The following is a 20,861-nucleotide window of genomic DNA, read 5'->3' on the forward strand; positions in this document are numbered from 1 at the left end:
TTTTCTGTTAGATTCACCACAAACCACATAAGAGGTCAAAATTAAACATATTCATCTGCATTCAATTAGGCAGAGGTTTGTACTACATAGCTGAAGGTAAATTTCAAGAAAACTGCACTGAAAATTGTAAGAACATTGTATCATGTATGGCCAGCATCAGACCTAAACCCTCAGTATAATTTCACAAAAGCATAAACAAAACATGTCTCTAAGATTTGCACATTCACAAAATTATTTAAATGTATCTGGGTCCTTAGACCCTCTTTATGGTTAAAAAACCCCTCCTGAAAAACCATTTGGTGTATGTATATTACACCTTATACTCCCAGGTATAGTGGCTATCAAGAAGGCTTTCCCACCATTATAGACAAACAAACAATACACATAATAAACATTTATCTTGATTTGTCTGATAACCTACGATCGGTCAGTCAATTTTTACAGTAATAATGAAACTGTCGCTATCAGGAACACTGTGTTATATTAACAGTCAGCAGGCGCAATTTTTACAAGTCATATATAATTATAGACACAGTTTCCATATATGTCAAACCAGCAATATAATACTCCAATACAATATGACAATATTTTCAAATGAAATAACAAAATAATCACGTGATCAACAGACTTATCTACTTACCAAATAAGTCTTTTTAGATTAAACAAACAAATTATCTTATACTCTAAATCTTACAGTTTCTATGCGATAGAAAGATAGAAGCAAGAAAAGAAAGTAGTTGTTTTCTACACAGAACAGACTGACATATAATATCTTTCCCTGAAAGATATTCCGGCTTCCCTGAAGCCTCCTTATATATATGTTATTATTCAAGCTTCCCTGAAGCTTCTATATATATAAAAAAATCCAGAGCGTCTCCCAGAGCCACTCTATTATCCAACACGCTCCCTGAGCGTTTGGCGTATGGCTCAAAGAACGGAACCAGGGCCAAACGGCCAAGTCCCACCGGACAGGCAAACAGATAAAATAGAATATCTCCTTACCCAGACCGGTGAATCCTTGGACCCGTGATGGCCGCTCTCTCTCCGTCCCGGACGAAAGCCCCCAATCTGTAGGTGATTTCTCTTTATATTCACCCTAGATACCTTAAATGTATATTCAAAGTTAAGTCCCTGACTTAATAGCAAAGTCTAGTCTGTTCTATGCAAATATAGCAGAGCTCTGGAGAATGTTTTATCCTGTTAAAGAAAACACGTGCAGCCAGTGATCAGTCTTAGCTTTATTTAGAGCGGGGTAAGTCTTATACAGAAAATCCACAGGAAATACAATTGGGAGGGGGGTGAGTGCTCTCAGAAGTTAAACAATGGGTTAATACAGAATGTCCATTAGAAACTGCAAAATGTGCCTTGTCTAGACCCTATGGCCCTAAATAACAATTGAGGAAGTTAATGTGTGAGAATGTATCTTTATCTTGAAGTGTCAGAACACTGAAAAAACATATCGGATGATTTACTTAGGTCATTGTTTCATGTTAACTTAAAGACTTTAAGTAACCTGAAACAAGTCATTATAAGTCAAGGCTACATTTAAAATGGTGTGACACAGGTCAAGCATTAGAAAATGGTTGCCAGCAACTAGAAAGAGGTCCTGTCATTCTCCTTCAGGTTTATTACTGCTTTAAGCCCCAGTCACTGTGGCATGCACTGTGTCTGTGAGCCCAGGGATACTGCATTTTCAGTGGAGTGGGGCTGTTTCTGTGGCCTTGCACCTTCCCATCCACCCCTGGGACTATTCCAGGTTCCAGTTGGTGAGATTGCTCCTAGGATCCCTCACTACAACCACATGGGCTACCAACTGATCCTGCCATTAGGGGCCAAACATAAGTAACTGCATATATTGTATCTAATTGAACTGCACCATTTATGTTCTAGTGCTCTTCCCTTCTGTAGCACTACTCCCTTGGGAGCTGCTGGTTACGGATTCCCCTGGGTTGCCATTAGCAACAGCACAACAGTTCAACATTTTCCAAGTGATTTTTGGCTCAGTCAGGAAACAGTCTAGGAGCTTTGATTTTTGTGTTTTTATTGAGAACTTGGATGGAAGAAGGGAATGAGTGGGATACTCCAACTTATGTAACTATGCACAATTAGCTGGGATGACTGAATAATGCTGAGTGCGGCTAGGCCGCTGCTTTACCTTGTCAGTAGCAGTGAAGTAGTAAGAAATTAACTGTCTGAGGTAAACTGTACTGTACTGCAGAACAATCTTCAGGGCCCTTCCTGGCACCCCCTTTTTACATACATAGTTGGTGAGGTTGAATAAAGACAAAAGTCCATCCAGTTCAACCTGTGTAGATGTGTGTGGCTGTAATCATCTTGCATACCCCTGAATGTTCTGATCCTTGAGATGTACGTCTAAGAGTCTTTTGAAAGCCACCATACTACCCGCAGAAACCACCTCATGTGGTAGAGAATTCCACAATCTTGTAGCCCTAACAGTAAAGAACCCCCCACGTTGCCTGAGGTTAAAACGCTTCTCCTCTAATCGCATTGTATGCCCCCGAGTTCTCATGCAATCCCTTCGACTGAACAGCTTTTTTTCTAAGCCTAGATCCCCATTTAGATATTTAAAAATTGCTATCATGTCCCTCCTCAGGCGTCTCTTCTCCAGGGAGAATAAATCAATCGATTGCAGACGCTCCTCATAATCAAGGTCCTCCAATCCCCTAATTAGTTTAGTTGCCCTTCTCTGGACTCTCTCCAGCTCCAACACATCCCTTCTGAGGACTGGTGACCAGAACTGGACCGAATACTCCAGATGAGGTCGGACCAGAGTTTTATAAAGTGGAAGGATTATAGTCTTATCTCTGGAATACATCCCTTTCTTTATGCATGCTAATATTCTGCTAGCCTTGGCAGCTGCCGCTTGACATTGCATGCTGTTGCCTAGTCTATCATCAACCAAGACTCCCAGATCCTTCTCCATTTTTGATTCTTCCAAGGGTTCCCCTCCTAACGTGTATTGTGCTTTTATGTTTCTAGTCCCCAAGTGTAAAACCTTACATTTCTTCACGTTAAACCTCATTTGCCATGTCTTTGCCCACTCCGTTATTTTGTCCAGGTCATTCTGTAGGATATCTGCTTCATGCTGTGCTGTTATTGTCCTGCCTAATTTTGTGTCATCTGCAAAAACTGATATTGAACTACTGATCCCGTCCTCAATGCTGTTTATGAATAAATTGAACAAGGTTGGTCCTAGGACTGAGCCCTGGGGGACCCCGCTTACTACCTCAGACCAGTCTGAGTACGCGCTGTTTATTACCACCCTTTGGACACGCCCTTTTAGCCAGTTCCGTATCCAAGAGCAAACCCTGCTGTCGATACCTGCAGACCTTATTTTATAAATTAGGCGCTTATGGGGAACTGTATCAAACGCCTTAGCAAAATCTAGGTACACCACATCCACTGGTCTGCCCCTATCTAGCTCACAGCTCACCTCCTCGTAGAATGTTAAGAGATTGGTTTGACAAGAACGCCCATTTGTAAACCCGTGCTGGTTACTACTGATGATGCTGTTGTCCTTAGCAAACTCTACGATATAGTCCCTTATCATCCCCTCCAGAAGTTTACATACTACTGATGTCAGACTGACAGGCCTATAATTTCCCGGTATATGCCTCTGACCCTTTTTGAATATCGGAATCACGTTAGCTTTCCTCCACTCCCCTGGTACATCTCCTGTCCTAATACTGTCCGCAAAGATCAGGAACAGTGGTCTGGATATAACCTTACTGAGTTCCTTGAGTACTCTCGGATGTACGCCATCCGGGCCTGGTGATTTGTTTGTGTTGAGTTTGTTCCTATTCTTTAGGGTCAACTACATGGCACCCCCTTTACTGTTACACTTCCTGTGTGAGCTAGCTCCTTGATCCCCCTGACTTCTTTGGAGTGGTCCCCCTTCCTGGGCCAGACCCTTTGGCAGGTCCCTCAGTACTCACAGACACTGTTTTTCTCAAGAGACTCTGCCAGCAGCTCCACCATCAGCACTCTGGATCCTCTACAGCTCAGCTCCACACCTGGTTCACTAGGCCGACCGCCTAAGACCACTTTCATCACACTCTGCAGGAGGAGAGACAGCCGTTCACCTCCTCCTGGGACTCTGCTTCCTGCCAAAGACGCCCTGTCACATGTCCCCTCAGTATTTATGATCAATCCCAGGATGCATTGCAAGAATGCCCTCCCACTGGGACTGTCATAAAACCTGATGTGTCACTGGCTGTGTTTCCTCCACTGTACAACAATCTCCCTCGTTGGATGCAGTGGGGACACTCCCTCAGACCCAGTGAATCACAGCTGGAAACATGAGACAGGCAAACTAACAGATCAGGCTCCCCTGATAAGCAGAAGGAGCAAATAGATGCTTTTTCCTAGCACCTACCTAGGAGGGTGCTACACTTATTCTGAGTAATTGTACATGGCTGTTTACTACACAGAGATTCTCCCTTATACTTTGCTATCTAGGAATCTGTCATTCAGTACTGTGCTGTACATGCATAATAGCAGTCTTTGTGGGAAACTACTCCCAGGTGTTCCTGTTACTGCAATAGTTTTATCGCCTGTTATACTTGTTCTTTGATTGTTGCCCATTCTTTTTCTATGCTATTGCATTGTTAAATTATTCTGCATTCATACATTTGCACCTGGCTGTTTGTCTGATCATTTGGTTGACACCACAACATGACACTTGTATCAGTGACAATAGAGACTGATACAAGCATCCAGTAAGAACAGAGCAGTGCTAGGTTTGCTGCCTTGTAGTGTAAGAGTAAAGAATTGTTGGATGTGCTCCTGTTGAGTGAGTTATGGCCATGTGCTGATAACACCTAAAAGTCCCCTGTCTAGGAATTCTGAGAAATATCCAAAGGGACCTGGAAATCTGTATTGATTTTCTACCTTCACTGCCAGACTTGCTGTAAAATCTGTAAACATTGGGGTGATTTAAAAAAACTGGGGAGTGCAAACTCTGGTGCAGCTGTGCATGGTAGCCAATCAGTTTCTAACTTCAGCTTGTTCAATTAAGCTTTGACCAAAGAACCTGGAAGCTGATTGGTTTCTATGCAGAGTTGCACCAGATTTTGCACGCTCCAGTTTTAGTAAATCAACCCCATTGTTTGTTCATCTGGGTGTCACATGCTCCTGTCATCTACTACATATGTGTATACATCTTCAGTGCATCCAGAAAGTATTCACAGCGCTTCACTTTTTCTACATTTTGTTATGTTACAGCCTTATTCCAAAATGGATTAAATAATTATTTTTCCCAGAATTCTACAAACAATAATCTATATTTACAACATGTCTTCATAGCCTTTGCCATGGCACTCAAAACTTACCTCAGGTGCATCCTGTTTCCACTGATCATCCTTGGGATGTTTCTGCAAATTGGAGTCCACCTGTGGTAAATTCAGATGATTGGACATGATATGGAAAGGCACACACCTGTCTATACAAGGTCCCAGTTAATGCATGTCAGGGCACCAGCCAAGCCATGAAGTCCAATGAATTGTCTGTAGACCTAGACAGGATTTTATTGAGGCACAGATCTGGGGAAGGGTACAGAAAATGTTCTGCAGCATTGAAGGCCCCAAGGAGCACAGTGGCTCCTATCATTCGTAAATGGAAGAAGTTTGGAACAACCAGGGATCTTCCTAGAGCCGGCCGCCCGGCCAAACTGAGCGATCTGGGAGAAGGGCCTAAATCAGGGAGATGACCAAGAACCCGATGGTCACTCTGACAGAGCTCCAGCATTTTTCTGTGGAGAGAGGAGGACCTTCCAGAAGAACATTCATCTTTGCAGCACTCCACCAATCAGACCTGTATGGTAGAGTGGCCAGACGGAAGTCACTCCTCAGTAAAATGCACATGACAGCCTGCCTGGAGTTTGCAAAAAGGCACCTATAGGACTCTTAGATGAAAACCTGCTCCAGAGCGCTCTGGACCTCAGACTAGGGCAAAGGTTCATCTTCCAACAGGACAACGACCCTAAGAACACAGCAAAAATAACAAAGGAGTGGCTACGGGATAACTCTGTGAATGTTCTTGAGTGGCCCAGCCAGAGCCCAGAAATGAACCCGACTGAACATCTCTGGAGAGATCGAAAAATGGCTGTTCACCGACACTTCCCATTCAACCTGATGGAGCTTGAGAGGTCCTGCAAAGAAGAATGGGAGAAACTGCCCAAAAATAGTTGTGCCAAGCTTGTAGCATCATACTCAAAAAGACTTGAGGTTGTAATTGATGCCAAAATTGCTTCAACAAACTATTGGCTGTGAATACTTATATAGATGTGATTTTTTTTTAAGTTTTTTACTTTTAATAAATTTGCAAATATTTCAAACAAACTTCTTTCATGTTGTCATTATGGGGTATTGTTTGCAGAATTTTTAAAAAATAATGAATTTAATCCATTGTGGAATAAAGCTGTAACATAACAAACAACACGTGGGAAAAGTGAAGCGCTTTGAATACTTTTCAGATGCACTGTACCTTCCCTGCTCTCCTATTTGTAATAATGTGCTTGCCAGGTGCCGTTCAAACAATCCTCCTAGTTTCAGGTCTCCATTTTGCTCCAGACAATTCTATTTACATTTTTTTTTTTTGCTAGGCATGTGAAATGATTGAAACAAAAACAATTTCATGGTAGATCCCCTTTAATGGAGGCTTCAACTTGTTTTAATTTCTTACTTGCGCTTTCAATTATTTTTGGCCTGTTCTACTGGAGCTGTGCCTCATTTTTTCAGCTGATAAGCTTTGATACATAACTGCACTGAGATTTACCAAACTTTAAAAAGCCAGTACAGTCATTAAATTCCATTTGTGGCACATTTATCAACTGGGCACAGAAACCAACTTGAAAGTGAACAGAGTAGATTATAGTAATGGCAGCCATTAAGAATATCACTTTCTTGACGCTTTACATGGAAGAAAAAGAACGGGCTCATATCAACGCTTTTACAAAAATGACTCTTTTTGTGAAACCTCTTAAAGCCAACCTCTCTCGTTTCATAGTATTGCTTGTAGCAGAGCTTTTAGAGGCGATAAATTAGAGGCCTTGCTGGGCCTTGATTGGTTGAAGGAGCTGAAGCCTGCAATAATGGGAGATGTTTGGTTGTCCTGAGCAACTGTTCCTTTACAATTACAGTTTTTATGACACAGACTGCTGGATTTATGACTCCTTTTGGAGATCTTTTAAAAATAATAAATAAAAAAAAATAAAATAGCGCGGGCCTAGTTGCCTAAAGCAATGCTCAGCAGCTGCCGGTGACATGCACAAACAATTGGAAAGATTTTTTTGTAACCTTTTTCATGTCTCAGGATTCAAAGCTAAATGATTTAAACATTCAATCTGGGGCTGCCAGTAGAATGCAAAATGACTTTGATGGCAGGAGAGTTTTAAAAACTTTTCTGTGATTAGAAGATATTCTATATCATTGCAGACTAGGGAGTAGTCTATTTTTGGTGAAAAATATTAAAAGTAGAGCTCTAAACACATTTAGGGCCAGTTCACACCATAGAAATGCAGTCCGGAAGCGTTCCAGATGCTTTTTTGTATGCGTGTTTTTGACGCGTTTTTGATGCAGTCCAGTGCATTTCCCAGCCCCCCTTTTTCTTAGCCGTAAATAAGGACATGTGTCTTCCAGTGCGTTTTTGGTGCCTTTAGGCATTCCGCTGTGTTCCAGTGCATTTTTACTGCGTTTTACAGCGGTCCAGGGCAGTTCAGTGCAGGAAAAATGCAGCATTTTCTACTTTTTTTCTGGAACTGGATCGCACTGGTGTGAACAATGCTATTGGAAACCATCTAACCCACTTTCCATGTTTTTTTTGATGCAGAAAAAAACACACGTAGTGTGAACTGGCCCTTAGGCTTCATGCACATGGCAGCAAGAAGGTGTACAGAGTGCATGGAGTGAATAGGTGGCAGAAGGGAGACACAGGTAAACACACGCATGCGAATGGGGGACAGTCTGCATCCAAGGTTGCATGCCTCTGCATATACACAAGTTTATGCAAGTGCCAGGCTTAACCCTTGTCTAGCAGTGTACAGCCCTTCAATGCAGTTGGAGGCTGTATGCTTCACTTGCGACTACTTACACTTCATGCATGCCCACTTGTTGCTGTGTGCGCAATGGGCACTATGGTTGTAAAGAAGTCAATCTGCTGTGTGTGCCTACAATCAGGGAGAGCCAGTAAGGACCTGATAGTGAGCACTGAGAATTTTGAGACAACTGACTGCAGAGCGTATGGGACTGGACCTGTTGCATGCCAGGAGTGATGAGCTGAAATACAAAGCTTAATCCCTTGCTGTACACAGTTATTTCAATAGAGACTGCTCCTTCCATTGCACACTCTTAAAGGGACAGCTTTACGTGCACCACCCTACAAAAGGGCCCTAATGATATCCGGCTAATACTGACAGTTAGGCGCCAGGTACTTAAAGCGGAGTTTCACCCTAATTTGCATCTAAATATGCATGTGCTGCTGATCACTTCGCCAATTCCCTTTGGGATAGTGTCTTTTTTCTTTTTTTATATATATATATATACTATTCTTCTAAAAAACATCCACTTCCGTCCAAACTCGGCCGCGGCGCAGTACGTCATATCCTCTTTCGCAATGGCTCCTGGGATACCAGTGTAAGCAATCCCAGGAGCCAATGGGCATCCTCCGCGACTAGCATTGCGTTACTTCTAAAGCAGAAATGACGCAATGCTAGGCTAGGCTACGGCCGTGATAAAGTCCCGCTGCACATGCGCGAGATCGGGAGGTGCTTGCTGAGTAGCCAGCAGCACCTTATCCTGGAAGAGACTGCTAGTGGGCTTCAGAAGCCCACACTCAGGATGGACACTTGCTGGATCAGAAGGCTACAGTGAATACTAACACTTTTAATGACACGGAAAACATTAGCACATGCAGCATATGCCGATTTCAAATACATATTTGGCCACTATCACGGGGGGTGATTTAAAAAAAAATGCTGGAACTGGCTGGAACTCCACTTTGTTAGCCATCCCCAGGGGTACTCTTCTCAGGAACATTCACACCCACCCAATCCTAGGGAAGTATGCACAGAGGGCACTCGGGGGTACTTTTAAATAGTTATTGCCAGTAGTTACAGTGAGACTTTTCCTTGTGTCATTCATGCTTTTCATTGCTGACATTGTTTTTATCAATACTGTGTATACCAGTTTAATATGGTTTAGCTTTATTGCAGTTTAAGTCAATTGCCATAGTTGAGGCAAGTATCCCTGTCAGTTAGTCTAAGGGCTCTTTCACACACGGAGTCTGCCAGGCGGACTCCGTTTTTCTCAGCGGGGGATCGATCCGCCGATCCCCCTCTAAGCAGGCGGATGACAGCTGTGTCTCTGCGCTGTGTGCAGAGACACAGTTGTCAGGTCCCCATTCATCTCTATGGGGGAATCGGTTGGGAATGGACCGTCTATCCGTTTTCATCCAATCCGATCCGCCAGACAGATGGAAAATGGGGTTTCCATCCGTCCGGTTTGGACAGATCGGATCGGATGTCAGCGGACATGTCTCTACTGACATCCGATGCCCCATAGGGATGCATGGGGCATCCGTTCAGATCCGCCAAAAAAACTGACAGGCGGATCTGAACGGACTCCATGTGTGAAAGGGGCCTTAAGCATCTTAATGTATTCTTTGACCTTGTTAATGGTTTGTGTATTGTGTTTATCCTACCTTGCTATATTATACTTATTTATCTACCATCTACCATATTGACTGTGGCCTATTTCCTGGATGTTAACAATGGCTCCCACTGCCACCTCCATGTCTAGTGAGGAGAAAGAGGGGGGAAAGAGATGGTGCTCTTGGGCACATCGCTTGATCAAGATCAGGCTCATGTAAGTATTTTGTGGGGCTGTGGGGGAGCTGAACACAAAAGAGAGAATTCATTAACGTAAAAAACCTTCTGCCTTTACAACCATTTTTTGGGGCTTTTGGAGTAAGGCCCCTTTCACACATGCTGTCCGTTTGTCCGTTTTTCATCCATCCGTCGACGGATGAAAAACGGACATCAATGTATCTCTATGTAAAAATGGATGACAACGGATGATCATCAGTTAACATCCATTTTCATCCGCTTCTGTCAATGTCCGTTTTTTTGAATGGATGAATGCCCTATTTTTCATCCGTCAAAAAAATGGATTGGACGAAAAATGGATGACAACGGATGAAAAACGGATGACAACGGATGAAAACGGATGAAAAACGGATGACAACGGATGAAAAACAGATAACAACTGACGAAAAACGGATGTCAACTGACGAAAAACGGTTGAAAAACGGATGAAAAACGGATGGAAAACTGATACATTTTGACGTGACTGAACTGATGAACTGAACGGACCGTATGTGTGAAAGGGGCCTTAGGATTGTGTCTCTGTGGGCTTTAAACGCATCAGACAACCCTAGTGTGAAAGTGTCAAGTGTCATACACAACAGAAAAGCCAGCCATGTGTTTCTGAAAGCTTTGGCACATCTCCTTTTCGTTGGAGGATTTGCATAGTTTTAGAACTCTCGCATGCCAGTGTGACTGATGTTCCACTAAACCTGTATGTGGACAGGGTCGCAATATCTAAACTCTGGGTAATGGGGAAAGGTAACACAAACAAGAAACACCCAAAACATTGAACTACTTTTTCCTGACCTTCACTCACCAATGGCACCAAAGAGATAGAAAGCCATGTGGAACTACAAGCAGGCTGGGACTTGAAGTATCACAAAGCCTGAAGCTCTCACAAAATATATTTAGTAGTGGTATGCATTTCTGTGTAGGGGGGGGGGGGGGGGATTGTGTAGGGGGGAAAAAAAGGTGCACTCAGGAAATGTTTACCCTGGTTTGACCAATGTCTTTAAATGGTCTTGTCTCATTTTCCCAAGTTCCATTCTTTTATTAACCAAAATCCAGAGTTTACTACCTGTGCATCACTTTTCAGAAGCAGGTAGTATAGTGCATGTTGGGTTCCTTGCCTTTGACACTAAGGGAAGGACAGTCAGTTCATTAATTATTTTACATTTAAATAGACAATCCTTTAAATCAAATTTGCCTCAAAATAAATTTAATTAAATAACATTATACATGGAAGTTATTTTAAGTAAAATTAAAATAATAAGAACATTCATGACCTTTTCTTGATCATTTTTTTCTTTTCAGATGAAAATCATAGCTTAACTCTAACTGCTTATTACACAAAATGGAATTTTATTACATACAAAATGTAAAAGTTGATTTTTTCCGAACATAATACAAAGAGGCGTATATGCTGCTCAAGTTCTACCTTTGTCACGCCAGATATATTTTACAGCCACTGAAGAAAGCTGGCAGGAAGAAATACAAATGGATGAATATCACAGAAGTTGGAGAGATTATAGAAATCATTATTCACAGTAGGACAAAGCCTCCAGAAAATGTTTTTTACCTCCTCCACCGGTCAAAGCCTTTGATCAGTACAAACACAAAAATAATAAAAGCAAAATAACATGTCAATGTTGCCTTATAGAATAAATGGGGATTTAGTGTGGGTGTAGAAGTTTCTGGTATGGAACAAATATTGCCCTTGGAGTTCTGGTATATACCCCCCAGGGGCCAAAATAAGATCTGTCATCGGGGTATTAAAAGGGTCCCCTAAAGAGAAAGTATAGTGGTTTTTAATATATTTTTCTCTTTATTTAGTTTTTATTGTCAGGGTTTAAGATTAAGAAAACAACTAAACATTTTGTACAAAGTTCAGTAGCTCCAAATTAAATTTACACTCACAAGTAAATAAACTACAGCAATGATCCCAGCCCCTCCTCTTTGCCTCTTTAGATGGTTTTATACAAAGTGTCAATCAGTAACAGTATTTATTAAATGGCCCAAATGTGGAGCTGTCCCTATCATGACTGATGTATTGCCGATTTTCAGCTGCCATGACCTTTCCATGGCGGGACTGTGGACAGATCGGACACCCAAATTACATTTTTGACACTTTTGGGGGGGGGACCAGTGACATTACTACAGTAATCAGTGCTAAAAATATGCACCGTTACTGCACTAATGAAACTGGTAGGGAAGGGGTTAACCCAAGGCCGATCAAAGGGTTAAATGTATGCCTAGGGGGTGTTTTATAACTGTGGGGGGGTGGGCTTATGGAATCATCACAGGGACCTGTGTTCCTAAATAGAAGGAACACAGGAGCCCTGTGATGATTGCTGAGAGAACAACAGTCTGCTGTGTTTACAACATTAGACCGCTGTTCTCTCTCCATGGGGAGCGATCGCGGGTGCCCGGCGGCAATCGCAGCTGCTGGCCCCGTGCTTCAGCTTCACCTGGCAAATGGGCGCTTGCGCCCTCAGTAACGCTCTCGCTAACCATCGTAAGGGTACGGCGATTCGCCGGAACCTGCGGACGTTCCGCCGTATATAGGCGGCGGCTGGTTGGCAAGTGGTTAAGTACATTCCATGAAAACAAACTTTACCAGGATAATGTACATAACTTGACCTTCTCTAAATTCTCAGGTTTTGGAGGCACGCGTGGTCTACCAACTTGGCTGTATCAAGCACCAAAATCCATACCATGGCCCCCAGCCGCAATTACACCGGCTCGGGGACAATTCCTTACCACATTACCACCTGATACAGCCCGAATACAGATATCACCTTACTGGCGTCGCTAAGTCGGGAAGGTACACCCATACCAGAGATGGGCCCAACCCAACATTCTCCAAGAACTATCTTGGCCACGCCCACCTTCAAAAGACCCTTGCCCACTGCTATGAATCCACAGACCCCCTCGCTTAGAGTACTGCAAGAGAAACATACCCACCGACAACACAAGGACAAAGGGAAGGGTAAACTGATCAAAATGTAGCAATGAGGGGAGGGAGGGCGGGCGGGCAAAAACTTCTCTATGCTGACCAGTCTCCAACTGACCCTTCAATCACGTCCCCTAGAGTGGTGTGAAAGCCTAACTATTCTGTGATTCTTCTTACTGGCAACCCGGCGCCCCCTCCCACTCTTCGCCTAAGGCAACTTCCCCTTGTACCCGCCCTGACCTGGCTTCAGTCAGACAATGCCTAAGCAGTGATGTATGTCAACCACCAGGGAGAAAACAGATGTCTCACACCCTATGGAAAATTGGCAGGTAGATTTTCCCAGCCATTTTCATCAGTCCTTAAAGTGGTTGTAAACCCTTATATATACCCAGTGACTGGCCTCAAACAACCCCTCCTACATAAGTTGAGCTTGTGGTTATATCTGGCTGACTTAAGGCTTTGTTTGCTAGTGTCTGACCTCCTGTAGGTAGCAGTAGAGCCCACATGTTTAAGAGTTAATACTAATCCTGTAGCCCTCATGTTACAGGCTTCAATTACACTCCCTGCAAAGCTTGCAAACTTCAAGCAAAATTCATAACACTGTTTGTGAAGCAAACCCAGTCAAATTTGTTCATTCCTGGCCATATCAACATTTCAGAACAGCTTTTAAAGGTGAAAGAGTCCAGCAGAACCCCATTGGGGACATATCTCCAATGGGAGCAGAGAGAGTAACGCCTCGTACATACGCAACGATTATCTCGCGCGACCGATCGTCCGACTTTTGTCCAGAGTGGTGTTTTGTTGGTTGGAATGTGCCTAGACTGCACACAAATTTTCTCGGCCAACAAAAATCTACTTCTGAAGTGATGTCATGTGCTGGTTTACTTTCCGTGTGTTTTTTCTTCTCTGAGCATGCCCAGTCTTGCTCACCAGATTTTTGTCTGCCGACATCTGTACTGACTGACGGAAAATCGGCCGTTGTGTTGACGGCCAACAAAAATTTTATAGCCTGCACACCAGATTTTTTTCGGCCGAAAAGTCGGAAGTCGGTTGTCGGAAGCATCATACTAACAAGCCAAAAATCGGCCGATCGGACGTTGGTCGAAAATTCACGGCCAGTTATCGACGCGTGTGTACGGGGCTTAACAAAATGTACAGTCATTAAAGACTAGATAGAACCTCTGTAAGTTTTTATATAGTCGTCTTTGCTTTCCTTTCCCAATTACCTCCACCCCTTCATTTTTTGTCCTGGTGTCACAGGGGTGTAAATGGCACATGCAGTAATTGGAAATTTCTATCATGGAGTCACAGTTATCATTCAAAAAAAGTTTTTACCTTTTTCCACCCACAATTTGAAAAAAGGTTTTGTGTAGACTTGATCTTTAATATCTGTAGCTACAAGGGGAAACAGTGGCAGGAGGGCAGCGATAACATAAGTAGCAATTTACCTCAATACTATGGCATAGTGATAAATGGGCTGATGTCAAACAGTAATATTGAGTCTGTATTGGCATTTCTCATTCCTTCAATCAGAGGAATAAAGAGCGTTATAACATTTAATAACATATTTAACCATTAACCTGGCACCCTGAACCTGTATCATTATAAGAGAAAAAACGAATCAGTGAAACGTAAATGGAGCACAGAGCAAGGGTGACAGGTCATCATAAGCAGCACCCAAACCTCCATCTCACCAAGCCTATCTGCTCTACATTTGAACTTTTTTACTTGTTCTTGTTTTGTCGTGGGGTCATTTTATTTAATTCAAGACCTACAAGGCCCCAGTATTCTACAAAAGGCAAACAATACATAGAAAATACACATACCCATGCAGGTCATACAGCTCAGAAAAAATGATTTGTGACTCTTCTTTAAGTGATCAAGAAGAGCAGTGCCAGTTTAAAATGTGGCAGGAAACAGATCTAAACCTGACCACACATGTTGCAATTGGTACAATATGTTTCATTTTTGCAGACATGTAAATGCATTCATTTATTTGAGATCCAATTATTTCATAAAACTTGGATGAGATTTTTATAAAACAGAAAGGTGGGAATTTTCATCAAATCTAAGGAGATTGTAAAATTGCACATGCCCCAACCAGGCCACATACTGTCAAATTGTAATCTCTGGATCAAACAACTTGACCAACAACTATGCATTGAGATAGCTCATCTAATAGGTCAGCTTATAAAAATGTGTATTGGTGCCCCGACCCCTATCTATTATTGTTCTAATGCTCACTATGTATAGGAGACACTATGCACTTCTCATGACACTAGACCAGCCTTTCTCAACCTTTTTTAACACAGAGGAACCCTTGAAATAAATTTCTGGTCTTGGGAACCCCTGCTAAAAATTAAAAATCTACAACTCATGACACATTAGTGTGTCAGTCATTGGGAAGAATGCTTCTTACTCTTGTCATCATTGGGAAAGATTACCCCCTTACAGATAGCTAAAAGGAACAATGGTGTCATTGGAAACTTATCTAAGAGGCAGAAATTGGCCATTGCTCAAGGAACCCCTAGCAACCTCAGGAGGAACCCTAGTTGAGAAACCCTGCACTAGACACTTGTAATTGATATATGTTGCATTCGGAGGGACGCGCAGAGCCTTCACCCCACTCAACCAACCCTCTCTGTTACCTCACTCCCAGTAAGAGAATGGAGTCCCGACGAGCACATAGCGGGCCCCAGGTGTGCTCTTTAGCACATTTTTTTTTTGGAAAGGGTACATGTGATCAGCACAGGCCCAATCAGCACAGTCCAGACAGAAGGTGGGGAGTCATGCAGCCTCATAGGACAGTCAGAAGAGAATGAAAACTCCTCCTACAAGCTTTAACCAGTGCTCAGCTGGACACTGATGGAAGTCACAAGACTGCTATTTAGTGCTGATGAGAAAAGGTATTTAGCATTTTATATTTACTAAAATAATTGCATTTCCACGCTCTGTGTACTGTGGGAGACCAGATATAGAGAATGCAGACTCCTGGGTTTAGTAAACCTTTACCCCTTCCTTTGACCTGGGCAGTTAACTAAGCTAACTAAACTCAGTAACAACCTGCCTACAAACATACTTAACTTACTGTATTCCTTAATTTCCTAACAATTGGTACTCTTCTGCATTCTCCTCCACTCCCTGAACGTGGACAGGCCCTTGACGTCCTCACATAACATTTAAGACCGCTGGCCTTGTATTATAAGAGATAACATCACAGAGAAAGTGGCTTCAAGGCTGGCAAAGAAAAGCATTTTTGTGGAACCAGTTGTACAGCAGGGAAGCATGGAAAATAAGTATTTTTTTGTGATTAGCCACCAAATTTAGCAAGCCTATTAGAGCCCTTATAGAGAAAGGGGGAGCTACCAAGGGCGTTTTTTTTTTTTTTTTTTAACAAATTAGTCTGCAAGATTTCCATTTAGCTATGTATGGTCACTTTTAGAGGATACTAGGCAGGAAAATATGTCTTCAAAGATTATGGTTTGAAGATATCTGCCTGTCTTCAAGCTATCCATATCATTCCATTGTCCTCACCTGATAGTGAAAGCACACAGTACTTTAATCCTTCTTATGGTCCAAACAACAAAAAAAAGTTGGACAAACTGCAAAATCTCTCTTTGTGATAACAAGCATTTCCACTGCAAGAATAAGGGCACTGTTATTATTACATCCAAGGAGCTTAAAGAGCCTTCAAGTGTACACAACAACAAAATCAGTCTGTATAAGCAGTAAAGCGTGCTTGTTATACTCACTGTGGAACCCAGGGGGTTAATCTTCCACATTGTGTAAAAAGGCTGTTTGATCCTGTCTTCTCTGATCCTCCCCTGCTTCCACCGTCCCCAATCGATCTCATGATTAGACAGAGCCTTTGGAGTCGCTCTTCAGATCCTCAGTTTGGTGTGTATTGCTAGAGAGTTATTTTTTTCTTAGGAGAGTGCATGTGATCAGCACAGGGCCAATCGGCACTGTCCAGACAGAGGGTCTTGGGTCCTGCAGCCTCCTAGGACAATCAGGGGAGAATGAAAATTCCTCCTACAAGCTTTAACCAGACACTAACATAAGTCACAAGAGTGCTATATACTGCTAATGAGAAAAGGTATTTAACAGTTTATATTTACTGAAATAATTTAGTAACACTTTAGGCTTGCCACAGATGGATCAAAATTTGGTTGATTTCAGAAGGGACCGGCTGAATTTTGATGCATGCATGGCCGTTGTCTGTTTGACAGAAGTCGATCATTAGATCGACTTTTACAGAATGGACCTGTGGATCTGTTTTCCTGGTTACATTTTCCACCAGTTTGAGACACTTCTGCATTTGACCTACATTTGATCAGAGTTACATCGACCTGCTTTAATGAGTTTGTTACCCTAAGACTTCCTATTCCTGACATGTGCCTGATGTACCATGTACTTGTATGAGAAAGTATCCTGTTCTCTTTGTATTGTGTGAAATCCCTGATGTTCCTGCCAGTCCCTCTGCTTTCCTATTAAAAACTGACCACACTAAGCAGGAGAGCACACCAAGGTCAGTTATCTAGCTATGCTGTGAACTCAGCCTGCTCTCCTCCAAATTAATTTATATTTTAAACTGAATGGGGTGTTTTACAAGGTGATTGGTTTTCTTACATTTTACTTGGAAGATACATTTTTTTTTAGTTTTCAGAAAAAAAAAAAACTTACTAGCCTGTACAATCTCATTATGTGGCAAGGAAAAAACAAAACCCCAAGTAAAAATCGAAATCTCAGGATCTCAGTTATTTATCCTACATACAGTATATAGTGTACTGTTATAGATGCATGCACCCTGCAGCTTTGTGTACTCACTTCAATACGCTGCCCTAGCAAACATGGTAATGATATTCACCCATCAAATAAGTTACTACAGGGAAAATGTCTCTCCTCTCCTTGCCTCTTGATTGGACATGGAAGACGTGGTAGCATATTGATAAAATTGTCCTTTCCTTTTCCCAATCCATGTCTATTGTGCAGGGTATTACGGAACATGTAATACATATAAGTTGTATTTACAAATATGCAATTGCAACATTTGATATTAACCACTTTAATACCAGAGAATTTTCCTGCTTAACGTCCAGGCCACTTTTTTCAACTTGGCACTGCGCAAATTTAACTGACAATTGCGCGGTCATGCAACCCGGTACCCAAACAAAATTTATGTCCTTTTTTTCCCACAAACAGAGCTTTCTTTTGGTGGTATTTGATCACCTCTACGCTTTTCATTTTTTGCGATATTAATAAAAAAAGCGAAAATTTTGCGAAAAATTTACATTTTCTACTTTGACAGTTAAAAAATATCCAATATATTACATTTTTGTCATATATTTAGGCCAAAATGTATTTAGCTACATGTCTTTGACAAAAAAATTCTCAATGAGCGTATTTTTAACCACTTTAAGACCAGAAAATTTTACCCCATTCCTGACCAGGCCATATTTTGCGATTGGGCACTAAGCTACATTAACGGACAATTGCGCGGTCGTACGACGCTGTACCCAAATTAAATTTATGTCATTTTTCCCCCATAAATAGAGCATTCTTTTGGTGGTATTTGATCACCTGTGCGATTTTTAATTTTTGAAAAAAAGAGCGACAATTTCGAAAAAAAAAAAAAACAATAATTTTCACATTCTGATATATAACATTCCCCCCAAAAAATTTACAAATCAAAATTTATTAACATTTTAGGCCAATTTGTTTTCTGCTACATATTTTTGGTAAAAAAAACCCCACAATAAGCGTATTTTGATTGGTTTGCGCAAATGTTATTGCGTTTACTAACTACAGGAAATATTTGTCATTTTTATTGTTTATTTTTTTTTTTCTACTAGTAATGGCGGCGATCTGCGATTTTTTTGCGGGACTGCAACGTTGCGGCGGACAGATTGGTCCCCTAACTGACATTTTTGACACTTTTGGGGGGACCAGTGACATTACTACAGTAATCAGTGCTAAAAATATGCACTGTTACTGTAATAATGACACTGGCAGGGAAGGGGTTAACACTGTTGGTGATCAAAGGGTTAAATGTATGCCTCATGCATACTGACGTGTGTGTGTGTGTGTGTGAGGGGGGGGGGTTGTGTGACACAGACACATATCGCAGGTTCAGCTATGCTGAATCCTGTGATCTGTCCCTGCCTGTCACAGAGGAGATCTGCCTGCTTTGTTTACACCAGCGGGCGGATTTCCTCAGTCTTTCCCCGGCGATCAGGGAAGAGAGGTGGTGATCACCGCATCTCCTCCCCTGGCCCGACTCCCGCTGTGTCTAAACACAGTGGGAGCGAGCCTCCAGCGGCGCGCGCGTGCCGCCGAAAGAGGGAGGTATCTGGCGACGTAAGTCTACGTCGCCAGACCCAGCCGAGCCGCTCTGTTGAAGTAGCAGCAACGTGAGCGGTCGGCAAGTGGTTAATGAAATAGTTTTTTTTTTTTTAAATATTTGCTTGTAGTTTAGCTTTAAGACCCCATTCAGACTAGGGCGACTTGTCAGCCTGACAAGTCGCGGTCGGTCGCTCGCCATTGATTAGCACAGGACCCGTTCTAATAGGAGCGACACAAGTTGCTCCGACTTAGAAAAAGGGTCCTGTACTACTTTGGGGCGACCTGGGAGCGACTTGCATAGACTTCCATTATGTGAAGTCTCTGCAAGTCGCGCCCCTCGAAGTCGGATCGCCTCAGTGTGAACCGGCTCTAAGAGTCTTCTTTGTTTTGCAGGAAAAAAAAAAACACATTGCTTCAGTATATCTTCAGTATAACAGTGGGATGTTTTTCTTAAAATACCTATGCAGAGTTTGAAATCTGTTCCGACTTTTCCATCTCTTTCCCCCTTGACAAAACATGGGTACCACAGAGAAAAACTGATTATAGTTTACTGTGTGGTCACAGCATGGAAATTTAGATGGATAGAAACAAAATAAGGACTACCAAGAGAAAATTGTAACTTTTTTGGATGTCAAAGACTGTCCTCCCTGTCATTGCTGTTACACCTAACCACAAGAATCCTGGAGTGGCTAAAGCAATAAAATATGTTGAAACAAAAATATTCATGCATAAAAAATCTTCTGTGCAGATAATCCCTGTAATGTGTCTAATATATTTATTTTCTATGATAGAACCAGCCATAATGTGGTATTTTCCTGATTGAAATCATTTATAAAAATACTGTATTATGGACACCAGATGAAGCTGACAGACATAGGAAATAAACATATTAGATATATTACTGGGGTTATTTCGGATGGCTGGACAAATGCTGAGACATTTGCTTAGCCAATATATTTTATAAATATATCCCAAAATGTACATGTTGACATAGGTCTGCCTGCGAACATTGGGCCTCCAATTTTCTTATGGAATGCACAGCACGTAATGTAAGTTTTTTAATGACATAGGCAATGTAGGGTATAGCAACAATAGGGGCAGAGATTGCTAATGCCCTTGGGCTAGGCATATCAGGGGACCCAGGTATAGATGATTTTCCCCTTTATCAGCTGTGCGAATACATTATTATTATATATTATATTAAATAGTATATGATGTGTAGAATAAAGCTGCATACCTTTATTGCACATATCTTTTTTCCTATTGTGATCTATTGGTTAAGCACTTAAACATTTTTCTGTGTTTGATATGAGAGCTCCTGTTCAGATTTTGCAGCAGGGCAGTATTTATAAATGTCACTATAATATAAGAAAAAATCCTCTTTTATTAAATCCTCTAGATTGTCTATCTCCTCTTTTGAAAATTAAATATTATTGCTTAAAGTCATATTAAAATTTATTTGTTTATTAATTTGCTAAAATAATCTGGAGTCTGGAGTCCCCCTTGGCACTCTCTGCTCCTTCTTCCTGCAGATGCCCCATAGCAAACCGTGTGCTATGGGGGCACCTATGCGGGCACGCTTCTGAGCCGGGCTGTATGTGTCCATGGACACACACACAATGGCCCAGCCATGTTTCCTGCTCCCTTCTCCTAGCGCCAGGAGGACTGAGAAAATTCAGGTAAGTG

The sequence above is a fragment of the Pelophylax lessonae genome (assembly GCF_965119305.1).
Source record: "Pelophylax lessonae genome assembly, chromosome: 1".
Classification (NCBI taxonomy): Eukaryota; Metazoa; Chordata; class Amphibia; order Anura; family Ranidae; genus Pelophylax; species Pelophylax lessonae.